At 32.2% G+C, this 19,831-nt stretch overlaps 1 protein-coding gene across 1 annotated transcript in view; it reads left to right on the top strand.

Annotated features, from left to right (window-relative positions):
• Window positions 1-4,321: 4,321 nt before the first annotated feature.
• LOC143198433 (facilitated trehalose transporter Tret1) overlaps window positions 4,322-19,831 on the top strand; it is a 52,180-nt gene continuing 36,670 nt past the window's right edge. The window contains exon 1 of the mRNA XM_076407631.1: window positions 4,322-4,412. The gene's annotated coding sequence lies outside the window, so the exon portion shown is untranslated. The remainder of the gene's footprint in view (window positions 4,413-19,831) is intronic.

The raw sequence follows: 19,831 nt of genomic DNA, 5'->3' as shown, positions 1-19,831 counted from the left end.
TTTACAAGCATTCAGGAGTTCGACAGCTAATTCCAATTCTAATCCAACGTATTACAGCAGCCATTTTGGATTCAACTTTGGTGTTGGTAGAAGCTCTGTTTTGTAAGATTGAGAATTATTTATAGTTTATTTGTTCTTGTATTATCTATATTTTGATTATAAGTAAGTAATGGATAAATCATCAATTTGTGAATATTTTCAAAAAACTATTATAACACTAAATCTAAACAGATATATGAGGTGAGAATCCATTCAATTTTTATTTTAATATTGCAAATTAGATTCAATTCTATACCGAATTCTTCATACTTTATACGTAGTTGACTCAGTGAAAATAAAAGTATAAATAAACATGACTTTATGTCCTTTATGGGAGTATATCTCATCAGAATTGGAGCTCGTTGATCATATAATCAATCCACAGCCTTAAAATTGAACAAGAAACATTGAAGCTCATGAAACTCGCTTGAAGACTTTTAGTTTGTTAGTTCCTATTTTGGTAAAAATGTGACTACTTCTAAATTTGAGTGGATTGATCAATCATGTTATTAAAATCAAATAAAAATATGATGAAACTAGCTGGAAAAAATGAAATAGATGCTATATTGGATGAAACATGAGTTAATTTAAGTAGCGAAAATTTGAGGAGACTAGATTTATTGACTCATAAATACTTATGTAATATTCAGCTAGCAAACGAATTGAATTTGAGTGTTGAAGCATGAATTATAATCATAATAAAAATGAAAGACAATATGAAATGTTAAAAGAATCAAGTTATGAATTGTGTGTATACTGTACACACACAGGCTTATCGACATACATATCGATTTGAATAGCATTCATTACTTTTATTGAGTGAATTGAGACAGGGGTTTCCATACTGTTTTTGCGGGAGATTCCATGAGGAAAAAATGAGGGTATTTTTAGCGATGTGTAGAATATATTATTGAGTAATTTTAAAGATAAATGGGTGCTTGCGTTTTTGTATATTAACAAATAAATTATATTTGTTACTTTACATGTTGCTTTATTTTCTTTTTTTCCTATTATAATTAAATTTGTTTATGACAGGTTAAATAACTTAGACATAATATATAAGCTTATATAATAAATTAAGTTTCAAGTGAGATTGTACGTTAATTTATGAATTAAATAATATATACGTGAGCATGCGTCACTTTTGGTCGGGATGAGATCTCCTTCGGGTATTCTGAGAAATAGCAATACTAGAATGGCTTTCTCTCCCCCTGTCAGGATAACCGATGGAGGGGCCGCAAATGAGGAGCCTGCTCCACCAGCGTACCATAGAGGGATGGAGGGGATTTATAATCCCGATTGAAGGAACTTCTGCTCGGGGCATTCATTGTTTTCCGACCATTAGAGTAGCTTATTAACGATAGTTTCCTCTAATAAACTCTTAATCGTTCCTATAGTTTTATTGACTTAACCACGTGCCCTCTTCACTTATATACTATATTACTCTAGAGATTATACTTCACGTATACGAATAATTTACGAGAACTATAACTTTGGTTTGTTATTCTAGTGTTGCTGTATTGATAAATAATTACATACTGTTTTATTTTCTCTTTTCTCTTTTTAAATTGATATGTTTATGAAAGGTTCTTCACATTATTTTTTTTTATATTATAGGGGATCAAAAATATATAAAAACATTTTAACCTGACTCTCAGCGGAAATATTAGGTTATATGATATTAGGTTAAATTAATATTATACTTATATTCTTCAAATCACTACATAGTATAAAACAAAGTCGCCTTTTCTGTCCCTATATCCCTATGTGCGCTTAAATCTTTAAAACTACGCAACGGATTTTGATGCGGTTTTTTTCAATAGATAGAGTGATTCAAGAGGAACGTTTATATGTATAATACATGCATAATATATTAAGGCAACATTGCTAATTTTAGAGATTTCTAACGTGATGTCGTAAATTAACCTATTTTTTAGGCTTATTTAGCAATTAACAAAAACGCTGCCTAACCCTACGAGTTAGATCAAATTAATGTACTACAGTATTGTATACCATAAAAAGGTCTACAAAAAAGTCCGCGATGGTATATGTTTATCTTTTAGGGATAACCCACATTAACGATTTTTATTGTTTACTTTTTACGTGAGAAAATGGCTTATTTACGAAGCTATTTTAAGCAATACGGCATTAATCCTTATCGAATTAAGTACCTTAAATACAGTGTGCAATTAATATAGATCAATATGGTTCCTTACAGCATGTAAATTAAACAAATATTTTCGGAGATATTACAAATTTAAAATTTGCGTTTAAAAATGTGTAATGTATAGTATAGGGGAAGTATAGTATAGGGGAAGAGGAATTGTTTTATTCTAAATTTAATGCGTGCAGGTCAAGGGCAGTAATGAATGAACCAAAAATACTGGATCGATTTTAATCATGTTTTCATTGAGTGACATAGGCATATATATTTTATGCCCGTGCAAAGTCGGAGCGGGCCGCTATGTTTTTATATACAACGTTCATATTTTTTCTGCAGTGTATTTAATTTAGTATCAGCATTGCACCCGTGCGAAGCCGGGGCGGGTCGCTAGTATATGTATAATTTTTGACAAGTGGCAACGTTACAAACTCAAAAAATTTACTTAATACCAACTTCATTGTCATTCGACAATTAAATATTCTTTATAATTTTAAGTAGAAAATCCCTAAAAACTAGTGACATTTAATTTTTGGCTATAACGTTTCGAATAAAAAAGAAGAAATATGCTTTAACAATTACAAACTGTAATTGCTATTATACAATGTCATCTATGATCACAACACATAGAATTATAGAATGGACACTTAAAGGGGCACAGCTGTAAACATCTTTTGCGCGTTGGATTCACTAGAGGGCGGTAGGTAAAAATATGACAGATTCCTTTTCTTCCTGTCCATTTGAAATTTTGTGACAGATTGTATTGCTTTTTTTTTCTATTTTTCTGTATAATTATAAGAAAGTTTGTTGTTATGGCTTTGTATTGTAACTTTTAAGGTAAATATTATTTGTTTAAATACAAAAATTTGTTAAAATTCAAATAAGACCGGATGTCTTGTCTGGGATGGTCTCTAAGTTGGTTACTGGCCAGTCGGTAGGCTTAATGCCGAGGACCGTGGTTCGGAGTCCACGTTAAACTGTAGATCCAGTCCCAATAAATCGTCGTTGGTAAAAAGAAGACTAGAATATTTTAAAAAATTCAAAATCATATGAGTGTTAATTTTCATATACAATTAAATATTTTTCGTAAGAATCTCCTCTAGCGAGAAACCGTTTTTAATTTGTTGGAACTGGAATTGACTGGTTTGAAAACTGAATATTATAACACATGGTCCTTCACGGATGCTTTTGAAATTAACGACTCATGCATCTTCACTTTCATGCTGATAATGACCAGACAGTATAACACCAAAATTACTAAAAATCAAGTGTATATGTTTTAATATTGCATTCAAGAAATGTTATATTTACTTTTATGATGCTATTATTATGTTGTATTACCTAAAAGGCAAAAGATGTACAAAACCCATGTACTCATGCAGTTAGACGAATGAAACATGGTTATAATTATTATAAGTCCGTTTAATCTGTGTCTATGATGTGCATTGGCCGTTTGGGCTTAATAACAATTAAAATGTTATCAATGTTGACGAAGAAAAACTTTTTAGTTATTTAAACTGCTTGTTGAAAAAAAAATATTTATTCATTCTGAAGGTTGGGTTGATATTGGCATTGACATTAATATTATTTTAATGTAATTTTAGGTTACTTATTTTTTCCATTATGTTTAAAATAAAAATTAGAGAAAAAAAGTGATTTTTTAAGTTATTTTTTGAATAATCTGATAATAATCACTATTTCATTCGGTTAAGATTCGTAGGAAAGTAAAAACTGGTATCAATTAACTAATGCCTTTAATCCGATGAAATTGACAATGAAATATCTTCTTAAAAACTAGGTTATCTAATTCCGATTTTTGTGACAATTATATTTTAATCTTAAATAGACCACTAATTCTAGATGAGATAAAGCTAGAGGTTTTTAACCACTCTGAAAATATATTAAACTAGGTATAATTTTGTTTTAAACTACAGACATCTTTTGGTTAGATGTAGCCTTATATAAAATATATAGCTATTGATATTTAATTAAACTTTCTTTGCAATGAATATCGACGATATATGCTAATAAAGAAACCGTTACAACCAATAACCAAAAAAAAACCAGCCTGTCGACCTTGCGCACGATTTTCAACGTCATGTTATTGAACTTACGCCAAAACAACAAATCCACACGACTCAATCTGAACTTATTTCCGTTTGCCAGACGACTCCGTCCCAAAACAAAAGCGTATCGTAAAAAAATCAATAAGGTGAGTAGGCGTTGCTTGAAGTTCGAATTTTAATAAAATATCTTTGCCTGTAGTGAATTTGTTTTATTGACCTATTATAACTACAATTGCTATTTTAAGCACGTTTATTGCTTTTGTGAGGTTTGCTGAGACTTCGGGGTGTCAGTTTTGTGAAGTGATTTTATTTTATTAGCTTGTTTTTTTAAATCTAATTCATCAGTAATTATTTGACTTGTAATTACTCTGGGTTTAAGTGGTCGCTTTAGTTCACCTTGTTATCTGTCGTAATCATGTTTACTCGTGCAGTTTTTTTTGTGTGTACCGTAGGAGATAAGAAAATAATTTATTAAATACTCCATGCCTATAACAAAATATATAGGTGCTGACATTGAATTCATTGGAGTTTATATTTATATAAATGTACGTTTTCTCTGGTTAGTTCATATCATTGACCTCCTTTTCATTACCTGTTTAGTTTTCTATTTTTAATTCGATAACTATAACAATGTTAGAGGTTTTTATATAAAAATATGCTTACAAATTAAATTGTAAATCATAATATATTCGTTAATTTTAAATAACTATTCTGCAAACATGTCAAATTATGTTGCCTTTTATTAAATAATTCATTATGATATTGCTTTAAAAGGTTGTAACATAATAATTGAATTACTGGTATGACACGTGCACATTCTCTTTACGATTTTTTGTTTACTTTCAGCAGCTTGTAAGATAATCTAATGTTATTACAACAGTAGTTTAAAGTATAGATATGAATTAGCTATGCTAATTGAATAACTAAATGCAGCGTAGGCTATGATTTGTGGTTTGGCTTGCATATATATCCGTATTCAATATCAAAACTATATCTATGATTATTGCTTATTTGCTTTACATATTTCAATTAGCAATGCCAAATGAACAAATAAAAATGATATAGATTAGTGGTGTCGGCCACCTAGAAAAATATCCATATATATATTGAAAACGATAATAAAAAAAATATTTCGATATATTGGAGAAAAAAAAATCGAATAATTATCCCTTACAAATAAGTAACAAAACCTATTAAAGCTTTAAAATTAAGTGTCAATTTAAAAAGTATCAAAAATAATTAAATGGTAATTTTTTTAATAATGTTTAAAAAATATATTTAATTTTTTTCAAACAATATCGGCTGACAAAAATATCGATATATCGAAATATTGACTAAAAATATTAATATTAAATGGTTTTTAATAATGTTAAAGAAATATATTTAATTAGTAGGCTGTGATTCGTGGCATGGTTTGCAGAATTTCCCTTGTTTAATATCAATGATATATCTATATTTGTTTTACATATACATATTTCAATTTATTCCAAAGATATGGGATTCTGTTGGTTTTCACAAAATCCCTCTTATCGCGGTTTTTTTACTAGAGAGATTTCATTTCGTGCGAGATAAATTAAACAAACAATGGAGATCGTAGATCATGAATGTTGTATCAAGGAAAACCAGTGAACACTCTCGAAAGGGTATTTCAAGGCCAAGTCGATGTTCAAGATATCAACCGAACGTATTGGTGACGGTGGTATTGTTCGATTACTGGACTTGAAGGTGGAAACGTTGTCTAAATCTGTGTCAGATGCGTGAAAAAGTAGCGTTTTTCTGTAATCATTCGAAAGTGTGTTTTTCAATTTGATATGTTTGAGACACCAGGAGTGTACTAAAAACTAAAGTAATGATACATTAATCGTATTTATGAATCTTATACCTATAGTCATATAAGCCTCTCGCGAAAAGTTTTGCTTTACCCTACATCCAGATTGGGTTATATCGACCGTTCAAGTAATTTGATTGGCCAATTTAAATATGCATTATAGGCACCTGTAAAAAACATTTCGCTCTGAAGACATTTTAGTAGTTCTTTGATAAAATTTACCAGGCAGGTGCAGCACGTGGCAGCCCTAACGCCATGTTTAATTGAACAATATAATTTATATAAAAAACAATTTAATTTCTGAAATAAATTTATTAAATAAAATTCAAATAATGAAATAGATATAATTTGCAAAAATAAATATATCTAGAAAATATAAATATTATATATACAAAATCATAAACAAAGAACTTTGGAACAAATAAAAAATACTTCTTCAGTCTTTTGTCTTCTTCATATTTGTTTAGTGCCATCAATTTAATAGGATCTATCAGAGTTCTGTCTTGTTGTTTTCTTTTACTGAAAGCAAACTTTTGAGTATTTCTCTGTTAAAATGTTTCTGTTTATCTCTTTTGTCTTCAAAGTATATAGCGTACCTTTTTATTTTTAATATTTTATCTGGAAAATTATTATGCAGTGTAACAGGTCAATTGAAAAGTCCCCGGCCTACCATAGCAAAACACATATTTTTGTCAAAATTAGTTTTTTTTATTCAACATAATTCCCTTCAAGAGTGATATACTGATTATAGCGACCCTCCAAGTTTTAGATACCGTTTTTGTAGTTCGATTTGTCCTTTGTTTCAAAATAGGTCTAAGTTTCTGCGATCACCTCTTCATTCGACGAAAATTTCGTCCAGCGAACATACTTTTGAGATCTGAGAACAGGAACTAGTCGCCGGGGGTAAGATCTGGAGAGTACGGTGGATGAAGAAGCAATTCGAAGCCCAAGTCATGGATTTTTTCTATAGTTTGCACTGGCTTGTGACACGGTGCTTTGTCTTGGTGAAGCAGCACTTTCTTTTTCTCATGCGGCCATTTTTCAGCTATTTCGTTCTTCAAACAGTCCAATAACGCTATGTAATAGTCGCCATTGATGGTTCTTCTCTTTTCAAGGTAGTCAATGAAAATTATTCTATGCGCATCCCAAAATACAGACGCCATAATCTTGCTAGTCGACTGTTACGTTTTCCCATGCTTTGGAGCGGGTTTATCGTGTGCAGTCCACTCGGATGACGGTTGATTGGACTTAAGGCCAAGTTTTTGGCACGGATAAAGTTTATATTGAGGAAAAGTTTTTAGGCCTAAAATGTTTGCGTAATATTCACACCAAATAAATAAATTGTAATAAAACGAAATAAGTCCAAATCAAGTAACCAGGAATAGCCGTCAGATCGGTGACACAAAGTATGTAAACAAATATTTGAGGCTCTGGCCGACGCGCTGCCAGTTCTGACTCGTGTTAGGAATCAGTTCCAAGTGCTTCGCGTCCGTTTACGTAGATTCACATTTGTTTACCGTATCCAGCTGAGTATGTTAAGTTATTGACTCTGGTCAGTTTATTTTGTAGACGGTGGGTTTGGAAATTGGAGTTTCGAATTGTCTTGGGTATGCCATAAGAAATCGGTTTCTTTGAGGGTGATCCAGAGAGGTACGTTTGATAACACTCGGATATATTGGAGATGTGTATGGTATGTATCACTTAGCAATCTGTTTTTGAAACAATAATATCATATAGATTTTCATCGTAGATATATCATTAGCCGATTTGTGTACCTATTGATGCCATCCTCAACATATATCTTCAAATCTTGATGCTATATCTGGTATAGTATTTCTCTTGAGGTGAGAATATCTTAAACTGCCCACTTCCTGCAGTTCAGCGTCAAAGTGGTTAATGTATTGGTCTGGTCTACTCTCAATTCCTCAATTTCAACTTCATTGTTCGCAGATTCAAATCTAAGTACAGATATTTATTGTTTATGTGCGTTGGAGTTTTGAACATAGCTCACTTCTTTTTTTTAAACCTTTCCTAGTATTTCGATGTTAGTGTGGCTCTTCAAGTAGTTATAACTCGGAATTTGATGTGTATATTACAGTCTGAAAAAAACCAAAACTGTCATGTTTTCCCTTTAAGATATAAGTTTTGTTTGTGTGGTTGTAAAAATACGTCTAAGAAGGGCTAAAACTTCACCCGGTTACTTGTGTATCAAAGAAATATAGATAATTATTTACCTCGGTTATTTCATTAGAAAGAAAAAGAAAATTCTAGACTTTTGATTGGTTTTTAAGCAAAGTATTTATCATGCAGATACGTAATGTGAGACCGTACAATCACGTGACTGACCTCTGATATTTACTTGACATAGCCTCTGACCTAACCACCGAATACACAGGCTTAGAATGTGATATTCCTTGTATAAATTTGTAACCAAGTATTGTTCGTCCGAGTCACTTGAGGGCGCGCAAAACGGGGAAATACTAAAGGGAGAAATTGAAAAATAGGAGTAAAAATATTATTTATATTTCAGGGAGAAATTAAAAAATAAAATATAAATAAAAGATTTTATTTAAACAGTAGTTAACACTTGTGTAAAACTTTTTCAAAATACATCGAAAAACAATATCTAATCTGATAACTAATTATTTTCTAATTATACATTGTTATTACCTTAAATGTTATAAAAACTGTTTGTCTATGAATATATATGTATCTATAAAAATTTCCATTTATGCTCTTTGTAATTCTATTTATTTTTTTCATCCGCCAGAACAAGCAACACCTAACTATTTTTCTCATTACATTGATGTTGCTCAGTATGTTGTGCACAATAATGTTAAAAAAGACCTTCCTGGCAATATCTAAATGAGAAATTTCATTATATCTGGTTATGTACATTCTTTAATGAAAAAAAAAATTAGATACAATAAATAAAAGGTCTAGAAATATCTTCCTGGTACCGTCAAATAACATTTAGATAATATAACATAATAGCAGAATCATAAAAATATATATAATAATTCTTACTTGCAATATTACCTGTATATGTGGCAGTACTTTTTTTGATGTTATGCTGTTGTTTATTACTCCTTAAAAAGTTGTTTGTAAAGTGCCATCAACTTAAAACATAATTATTTTGAATAGGTTTCATTTCATTTTGGTTTTAGTCAGTAGAATATGACGTCCGAAATTAGTCACGTGATGCGTATGAAATCTTCGATTAATGAAATACTATCCTAATTAAATATTATCATTACAGGTGCCTGTAATGATAATTTAAACTAACCAATGAAATTCAATTGCCATTCGACTGTTGCGTTCTCAGCCTTTTCCTATTGAGACCACGCAAAACAATTATGAAATTATTTGTATTGAGTTAACACTCTCTATATTACTCTATAGTTTTAATTTTCATACATTTCAATTTACTTCCTTCGAAAAAAATAGCTGAACTGAACAATTGCTGATTTTATTATTTAATTTGTAGCCATATTTTCCTTTCCGATGGGTTAAGGAAAATGCATCAGTGATTATATACATGTATTTCAATGCACTTATGGATGTAGATTTTAATGAAATACTAATAAAATTACAATTAGTAATGTTGGTCAAACAATGACATTCCTCATTTGGGTCCACAATTGCGAGCCTGAAATGAAAGGTATAAACTCCCTCTTTCTGTTAAAAAATTTTATATAAGAGATCACAGGAGGTTTCCTGAAGAATATCATTATTTAGTTTTTAAAACCATTTCTGCATTAGAGCAGAATCCTTCCGAATATAATAAATTTTATTTGAACCTTTCACTTTCTGAAGTATAACACTCAGATTATTATTTCATATGTAGACAAATAATATTTAACTTAAATGGTACAAAAATACGTCATAACAACAAATTTACTTACAATTAGACACAAAAATGGAGAAGAAAAAAATATAACCTGTCGCAAAGATGTCACAAAATTTGAAATCGATATAAAGAAAAGAAATCTGTAATATTTTGACCTTCGCCCTTTTAATGATTCAAACGCGCAAAAGATGGTTACGAGTATACCCATTTAAGTTCCCATTTTATATTTTATTAGTGTGTTCGTACATTTAATTTTTGTAATATATATATATATATATATATATATATATATATGCATAAAAAATAAATACAAAAAGAAATTTTACTGCATTCACATATTCTAAGAACAGAAAATAGTTGCTCGGGTCAGATCTGGAGAATACAGAAAATGAGGAAGTAATTCGAAGCCGAATTCATGGATTTTTGCCATCGTTTTCACTGACTTGTGACATGGTACATTGTCTTGGTGAAGCAGCACTCTCTTTTTCTTCAAATGCGGGCGTTTTCCGGCGATTTCGTCCTTCAAACGGTCAAATAACGCTATGTAATAGTCGCTGTTGATAGTCTTTCCTTTTTCAAGGTAGTCAATGAAAATTATTCTATGCGCATCCCAAAATACAGACGCCGTGTTGCCAGCCGACTGTTGCGTTTTCTCACGCTTTGGAGCGGGTTTACCGTGTGCAGTCTAGGATGACGGTCGATTGGACTTCGAAGTGAAATGATGGAGCCATGTTTCATCGATTGTCACATATCGACGCAAAACTCGGGTTTATTATGCTTGATCATTTTCAAACACTGCTCCGAGTCATCCACGCGGCACCCACTTTGCACAGAGCTTTCTCATACCCAAATATTCGTGAATGATATGATGTTCAGTTGATATCTGGTAGAGTGTCTGTTTTATTTAATTTCAATTTATGGTCATTCAAAATCATTTTGTGAATTTTCGTCGGTAAAAACCTCTTTTGGGCGTCCACTGCGTTCACCGTCTTCGGTGCTCATTTCACCACGTCTAAACTTAGCATACCAATCCTTGATAGTTGATTTTCTTGGTGTAGTATCCGCAAACTCGGCATCGAGCCAAGTTTTTGCTTCAACTGTATTTTTTCCCTTCAAAAAACAATATTCCATCAACACTCGAAATTCCTTTTTATCCATTCTTTTCACAATAAAGAAAGTTTCTTCACTCAAAATGCTATAATTCACAAAGTAATGATCCGACGGCTGTCAAATTTATACACGCATCTTTTGAGGGTTAGGGCTAACTAAAAAATGTATATGAATTTCATTCTAGTAGCGCCATCTATGTGTCAGGTCGGAAAATTTTCAATTGACCTGTTAAATATCTATCGTTTGTTTACTTATATCGAAAGAAAACTTGTCTTTCCGCGTTAAAATTCTATTAAATAATTTAATTCAAAATGTATCGTAAACCTTATGATTATTTGCCATACATTGCTATGCAAACCGTTATTTTTTTAATTTTTTTAAAGATGTCTGTTAAAATTACTGTAATGTTATTGACATGACAGACTAGGGAAATAAAATAAAAGAGTGTCACATCATGGAGTAATAGAGAGAAAACTCAGTATGGGTATCTGGAAAAGTTTTGCTTTGTCCACCATTCAGATGGGGTTATATAGGCCATTCAATTAATTTGATTGGTCAATTTAAATCTCCATTATAGGTACCTGTAAGGGAAATATTTTGCCGTGAAGACATTTTATTTACATAAAATTATCTCTTTTGGGTTTTTTTAAAAAGGGTTTCATATTTGTTTAGTGCCTTCAATTTAATGCGATCTATTAGAATTATGTCTTTTTAATTTCTCATACTGAAAGCAAACTATAAGATTCTTTCTAAAGAGGATTGATTTCTAAAATTAAAAAAATAAATATTAGATATTTTATATAATTATTAATATGAATAGACTTATCCCAACACACAGTCATCCAGTCAGTTTGGTATTTTTAACATTATCAACCATTTTTTAACAGCCAAATACTTCTTCAAAGAAAACGATTCTGCTTATCTTTACTATTTGTGCATTCGGGTATACAACTTCCTAGATCGACAATTCACTTTACTTATTGTAGCACCGACATAAACGTTTAAAAAAATTATACGCATTATTCCTTACAGATATATTGAACGATATATATATTGACTTTGATATATTGACGATTGATATATTGACGGAATCAGGCATATTGAAAATGATGCCCGAAATAAATAAAGAATAAACGCATCACAGAAACAAAGTGACCTTTTTCTTTTCATTTACTCGGTTGACCAGCTTGAACTAAGTGGTCTTCGGCTCATGTCGCTTCAGGTTCGGGGTATAGTTGTTTTGCGGGCGACAGAGACCCTGGGTTACCACTGGAACTGTCGTAGTCTGTTTACTACCGGGGTTTGTGGACGGGAAGGGTTTTATCAAGATGTTGTCGTGTTTTAAGGTTCCTATGGAGAACCTCGCACTGAGCATGTTTTGAGATTTTTCACAAACGGGAGGCCTGATTCGAGGTTTGTATTGACGTTCCTCATAAACCATGGGGCTCGGAGTAACGCATAGACTTTTTTGGATTGGAACACTTGTAGTAGTTCAAGTTGTCTCTCCGAGACATACCTGCACTATACCTGTGCTCCATTGAGGTAGAATGGACGGACTAGCATTTTATACAGAGTGGCTTTCTGTGGGATTGGGAGTTTGTCTTTTCTGCAGAGTAGAGGAAATAGGCTGTACATGCCATTTCCTTTGTAAATGGCGTGCTGAATTTGGACTGACCATTGGAATCTGAGCTCGAACAGGAGATCGAGTTATGAAACTTTCTGGAGCCATAAGATAGGAACTTTATCGATTTGGAGGCGATAGGCGCGGAACTCTTTCTTGCGATGGAACAGAATGGCCTGAGTTTTGCTCCACGCCATCGCTTGGTTCAACTGTACTTGAAGTCTGTGGCGAATAGCGTCGGGTCAGTAACAGGTTGTGAAGAAAGCGGTATCGTCTGCGCAAAATGCTGTGTGGGAATGTTTGTAGAGCGGGAAATCAGCCATATAAAGGTTGAATAGTGCTGGGGCTATTGGAGCACCTTACGGGACTCCTGCGGACATTTGTTTACGAGAGGAGATTACGTCACCGATCCTCACCTGAAAGGACCTTCCGTCCAAGTACGAATCTATCAGGGATATTAGGTCATTTGGTAGACCTAGCTATTTCGCTTTAAATATTAGACCATGGTGCCAAGCTTTGGAGACATCTAAGAAGATGGCTCCCGTTTTTCGACCCTTTATCAGTGCCTGATAGATTGCTGCGACGCGGGCAGCTTGATGGAGGCATGAGTGTTTGGCACGAGAATCGAATAGTTCGTTCGGGATTATGTGATGTGCGTCAGTAAAATCGTTTAAAGCGTTTAATATCGGCTATATTTTTCGGCAAGTTAACAAGGTGAGCCAATTAGATCCCGTGGTGGCTCGTAACATAGCGATTAAAACAATAAATAACTCAAATGTAGTGACACCTAGACGTTGGACGTCGAAATATTTCCCTAAAATTTCCTATAAAGTTAAATCTCTATTATTATGTGGTGGCATACTGTCAAACAGAGGCATAAAATAATTTTGATGAAGTAGCTAAGTAGGGCATGGTGCTGTCTGGCCCCTATAAAATTTGTCTCATCTTGTTAGTTTACAGAATTAGTCATAATAGAGTGTAAACATAAATTGCATTTTTACATATTTGTGGGGGGATATATATTTCTGACTATATGCGTTTTAATTGATCCAAAAAATATGCTACTTATCTCGGCTTAAAATATAATTGTTTAATTGATGTCACTTTAATAAACATTTTTAACGAGCAATATAATTTGGCGCTATTAAAATAGTAAATATATTTTTGAAATTGTTTTGTCATTTATTGTTGATAACTAAGTGAAAAATAGGTTAACTTTCTACAAAATAATACAAATGCTCTGTATAAATAATTATATACATACTGGATAAAAACAACGATGGTTTATACACACTCGTACTTTGTTCAGATAATTTGGGATTTATAAAATGACCCATTTTTTAAATAGAGCTGGAACGCTATTCAAAGGAAAACGATGTTTCATTTCTTCGTTTTCTGTACATCCATAATTTAGCCATAAAAAAATGTTAAACGCACTCTTTCCTATGTCAGGTATACAGAAAATTAGGTTAAAAACAAACAACAAACGCGTTATAGAAACTAATCAAATGACCAAATCACTCAAACAATAAAAACTAAAGGCTCGGAAGCCAATATTCAAAGTCATCTATAAAGTTAAATCTCTACTTAGTTTACGACATTTTTTTTTAGCTAGAAATATTTGGTCTTTGGTTTTAGGCTAAACCTTTAGCTTGATCAAGCTGTCTATTAGACATATATTTGTATCTGACTTGGACGTCGGATATACTGATATAACCAGCATCTTATAAAGATTGTATTTCATTAGTCCGAGTCAGGATTTACGCCATTGTTTTATGACTTAGATAAGGTCGTTAAATATTGTCTTTTTTGTAAAGAAAAATTGCCGGAAATAATATTATAGGTAAAATAATAAATACAATTTCTGACATTATGTATATTGCTACTTTATTCTTAAAAATAATAAACAAGTTGTTAAGTCTAATTAAGTAATTGTGTAAAGACAGTTAAGTTTAAAATCTAAAAATATTTTCTAACCTATTTCAGTCTCATTTTGTAAATTACATTCATAATAATTATATAAAGTTAGTACTTATTAATCATATTATAATAATATAATCAGACTTTTACCAATCATTCTAAGAGATAGTTTAGGTCCTGGATTTTCTTTCTAGGAAAAGGTTTTATAAAAAACAGGTATTCGCAAAAACAGCGTCATCATCTTAACTTCATTATCATCCTCGTCAGTAGATTCTAAAAGTGAATCGTCATCAGATGTTTCCTCATCAGAAGACTGTTTCTCTTGTCGCTTGTAGTTGTTTTTCTTCTTCGCTGCATCCATATTCATTCTCCCACATGTCAGTGAGTGACAACTCGCCCTGTATGATTTGGAAACCATTTTTCAATCTCCTAGGCATAGTATATTTTTAAAAGAAACAAATGAAATATCGAAAATTAATAAATAATGCGCAGACAGTACATATACCATTTAAATGTGTAATGCCATTTACATTTGAATTTCTGGTATTGTTGTAATGACCATCTAATACCTGTATAATGGAATTGTCTTTAGATAATTTTACTATGGACATAACGTGCTTCAACCATTTTGTGAACAGTTCACGCTGGGCCCAGCCAGAACCGGGTAACGTCCATCAATGGTGCCTGGAGGTGATCCATCGAGTAGTTTAGTCGCCATGTTTTTTCTTGAAAAAGTTATCAATGAAGGAATAAACTGACTAGTAGCTGACATACAAGCAGCAATAGTTAATAATACACCCTTCCCGGCAGATGTTAACTTGTGAACTTCTCCTATGCCTTTCACAGTCAGGATTTTTTGACTTTGTGCTGAACAGTGCTGATTCGTGTTTCATCAACATTGAATATATTATTAGGATTGACTAAGTTAATAATTTGCAGCTCAGGAATCAATATGTCAAATAAAGCTTTAATGTTTTCTGCTGTAAAACCTTGGACAAGAGCTCGTGCAAATTATTCTGGTTTACTGAATAACAAATCAGGATAACGAGTCACAAATAATAATAAATTAAAATATAATACATAAAAAAATAAAAATAAATGTATCCATTTTTCTTTCGCTTTCTTTTTGATGTGTGAAAATGGATGTGGAATATTATTCCTGATAGCCAATTGGAAAGCTATTCGTTTTCAATCAGAAACGGTGATGCCATAATAACTCTTATCCATTTGTGAACAACAGTTTACCAACTTGTCTTCTAATTCTACTGGCAAAATGGCTTTTCCAGAATTTCTCACGTACTCTTTCAGTAGTTTTTTAGTTAGCTCTTGGAAAATGAAATAACTTTACTGCTTTTTTATAACCAATTTATATCGTTGATATAGCTTTATCAGCTTCTCTCACCGTTAGGGTCCAAGAATGCTCTTTGGCATCCAAATATTAAAAAAAAATCTTATGTGGTCTTGTTGTGTTGTTACTTCAACGTCAATTAACTATATTTTAAATGTTTAAAATACATAAAAGTAACGCTGGGAAATTGGAATGAAATATACTTTCCAATATTTATTTGGCTGGATATTTTCACTATCCAATGAAACATATTTACTAATTTTTGGCATTCTTATTTTACACCCTTACCCATAAACTTGGCGATAGAGATGTGATATAAATGTTATGGTTTTATTTATTGTTTGCATTATGATAATTGCAATGTAAATTAACATAGTTGCTTTTAAAAATTGTATTGTAAAGGATTATATATTTAAAAAAAATGGATAAATAGTAAATTATCTTTAACTGAAAAATAATAGAAAGAAATTACTAATATACTTAACTGATATGCAGTTCAATAAAATATGACGTTAATATTTTTTTGTTTGATAAGAGTGTTTTTATGTTACTTTAGGAACAATTATGTAAAATGTTTCAGTTTTCTAACCCTTTCGATATTTGTTCAAACCTTTTGAGCTGCTTTCGAATTTTAATATGGAAAGATTTGTTTTCTATAGTCTTAATAGCTTTTTAAAAAATTGTATTATATTATATCATAATATAATATAATACACTATCAATTTAGCAATGAGGACTTTCAGAGAGCAGTTAGAGCCTTCGTAAAAGTACACATTATGTTTCGAATGTTGGAAGGAGTTCTTCCTGCAGATCTATAACCACAGGGTTTAGCAACTGCGGAAAATGAATTTTCAGAGACTTTGTCTCTTCACGTCACGAGCCAACAATGGACGAATTGCGATCGAAGTCAACAAAGTTTGGTAAGATCACCCGAGTCAATCAAGTGACGTTAAAAACGACTGTGGGAAAATATCGTTCCAACAGCTTCATGTGCTACTCACATAAATTTGGCATAAATCAGAAAGAGTACTACATTGTAAAAACTATGCAGGTATAGGCCTCTTATCGATTGTTAGGGACCTGTTTATGAATATCACATAAATGAGGTTTCAATAAGATGGCAATTCGAGAAAAGCAAGTCGGATTTAACGCAAATTGAGGATAGGACATTCGCAGTTAATCAGTTTATGGAGGACTTTGACGTCCAGCTGGACATGTGCACCTAATGATTATTAATTTTCTTATATCCAAGTGACCCCAAGTGAGATCTCAGCTCTGCTTTTTCTTTGATATGGCGTTCAATTTGATGCTCTAAACTCGTTCACTGATCTGATGTTCACTAAAGATAGGGCTATTCGTTGATAAATGCATTGAGATTTTATCATTCTTCATAATAGAGTTCGCACTGCAGAGCCATATGGCTTCAGAGTTAATGAAGAAAACAAGTCAAAAGTATTAATAACTGACGTACTTGCTGCTGTTGTAAATCATAACCGGATCCGATACTTGAGTTAAATTCTATATGTTCCTAGCCGAGATTGTGTTAGAAATCAAGTTATTCGTTTAAGGTACCACAATTAGTGCACAGTTGAGGAACAACAAATTAAACAGAAATGCAATTTACAATGGTTTGGACATGTGAATGAGTTCCCCATAGACTTCTGTGGCGAAATCGAACTTTTGAATAGAAAACTCAGCGAACACTTCTAAAAAAGACATGTATATATCATATCATAGAAATCGATGCCAAAAATAGAAGATTAACATTGTTCAAGCCCAGAACAGCTGTGGCCGGTCGCCAACTGTGGCGAGATTTAGTGAAGAATATTCGAATCCTACGATACCAATTGCAGAGTATCGGTTGGGATTTTTGAGAATTGATATTGTTCCCGAGCTACGGATTGATTCTGTTGATATGGTATTATTTTATTCCATTATTAGGTACCACTATTTTATTCCTGTTTTATAAAAGAAAAGTAACATTGAAATGTGATATTAATTTTACACTATCCTTTCTCCAACTCTTGTTCTTCAATTATCGACTATTCCGACTGTTTTTATTCGATATTTCGCAATAGTATATAAATGTATTGACCAGGTGTACCGAAAAGTCATTACCGGTTTTTCTAACAGATGTCGCCAGGCTTGAGTATATATGCTCTGTGTTTGGTGGGATCAGAGTGGCGTGGTGTATTACGAATGTTAAAACTTGATGAAACAGTTAATAGTGATCGCTACCGACAACAAGTGCCGTCTGATAAGGCAAAACTGGTCAAGGAAACGTTGAAAGCCCTTGGATGGGATATTTATCTCACCGTACTCTCCAGACCTTGTCCTGTCTGATTATCTACTTTTCACGTCAATGGGGCACGAGCTTGCAGAGCAGCACTTCGTCAATTTCGGGGAAGTTAGAAAATGGCTCGATGAACGGTTTTACCAAAAGACAAACAGTTTTTTTGAAATAGCATTCATAAATTGCCTGAAAGTTGGCCAAGATGTATAGAATCAAATGGCTAATACTTTGAATAAATACATTTTCCATTTTCTTGAAAATCAGTATTTTTTCCGAAAAAACCGGTAATGACTTTCCGGTACAACTGGTAATTTCATAAAAAATTAGAATAGATTCAGGATGAAGAGTTCCTCCAAAATGGGATTTGTTTATATAATGTTTAATATAAATAACAACACAGTAAATGTATTTTTAAACTATTCCTTATAAAAAAGTGTAAAAGATGGATTACTTTTTACCACACTTGTAAATACCTCAATAAAGTAGACAATATAGTATCGTAAATACATAAAAATGAAGTGACAGTCCTAGTAATCATGATATAATTTATATTTAACATAAAAATAATATTTTAATATCGTCATCACTTAATCCTAAAGTATTTGTAAAAACAATTTCACTTAAGTTAGTAATTTTTTAAGCAGATTCCGTGTTGACTCTACACATTTTATTTGAGGTAATTCATCTTGATATTTGTACTCGATTGTTATCTAATCAGTATTTTTTTAGACTGGGCGTCAAAAATCTTTGTCTGGGTATAACACATTCGGTAAACAAGTTTACATTGATGTTCAAATTTGTATGATTCTAGTGGTAACCGAGGAGTGTGCTTGATTTTCAATGAAATGAACGATAACATAACTTGATTTTTGAAATTTTGTTTATAGGGTGTAACAATTTAAATGAAACCTGGTAATCTTCTTAAAATAGCTTTAAACCCCATTTTTATAATGGCAAAGTCATTGTGGATTTGCTGGCATAAATCAATAATCCCAAAAAAGATATCAAGTGGTGCTAAATAAAGTGATCCTAATAGTTAATTCTGGTTATCGAGCTCAACAAATGTCTGAACCAATGGATTGGATACTAGGAAATATATTTTAATAGCTGCAAATCCGTCCATGTCTATATTGCGTTACGGCAAAAGTTAGAAATTCACACTTGAGAGATTCCCAGTTCCTCAGACGAATTAGTGAAATAGCTCAGCATCTATCCATTAAATAGGAAACATCACTTTAGACAAAAGGTTGGCTAGATTTACAGTGGCAAATATGGAGTTGCGGTATATCGTCAAATCCGCTTCTAATCCGAAGTTACTAAAATAAATTTCACAGATTAATTACTAAAATCATTTCTATGTAACCAAGAAATAACTGCACGATGCTCTCTCGCGCATTGTTTTAGTAAAGGACCTAGCAATAATACCAGCTGTTCCGGTATTGTGAGTTTCAAACTTTCATTGATCGACAATGAAAGAGTTTTCTGCCGGCTTGGTTGGCACAGTGATAAAGGAGACAAGACGGTCTTCTTACTGTTGCGATATCCGCGGGTTCGAATCCTGCTGGGACCTTGTTATTCATTTATGTTTGTGATTG

Source organism: Rhynchophorus ferrugineus, unplaced genomic scaffold, assembly GCF_030347505.1.
Source record: "Rhynchophorus ferrugineus isolate W39M unplaced genomic scaffold, kcgeb_rfMv2 rfM6, whole genome shotgun sequence".
Classification (NCBI taxonomy): domain Eukaryota; kingdom Metazoa; phylum Arthropoda; class Insecta; order Coleoptera; family Curculionidae; genus Rhynchophorus; species Rhynchophorus ferrugineus.
Note: the sequence above shows the minus strand (reverse complement) of the source record. Positions and strands in the feature narration are given on the sequence as shown.